Raw genomic sequence first — 289 nt, 5'->3', positions numbered from 1 at the left:
TGGTTGCAGCCGTCGTTGTTGTTTGGCGGGTCCGGGCTGGGGATTCGAACCCGCCACCTTAGGTGTACGTGGCTGGCACCTTAGCCGGTTGAGCTATAGGCGCCGAGCCAGCATCATCTTTCTGTATATAAACCCTTTAACTGCTATTTTAGGGACCTTGGAGTTTGCACATAATTGTTTTGTATCATGGCAGTAAATATTTGCAAGAAATCCTGCTCATTGGCCTTCCCAGGTAAAATGTTAGAGAATGCATGCACAGTCCGCAGTCAGCAATTTTTTTTAATTAACA

The sequence above is a fragment of the Otolemur garnettii genome, unplaced genomic scaffold, assembly GCF_000181295.1.
Source record: "Otolemur garnettii isolate 467f Iridium unplaced genomic scaffold, OtoGar3 scaffold00117, whole genome shotgun sequence".
In the NCBI taxonomy this organism is placed as follows: Eukaryota; Metazoa; Chordata; class Mammalia; order Primates; family Galagidae; genus Otolemur; species Otolemur garnettii.
The sequence above is the reverse complement of the archived record's forward strand: the minus strand, read 5'-3'. Positions refer to the sequence as shown.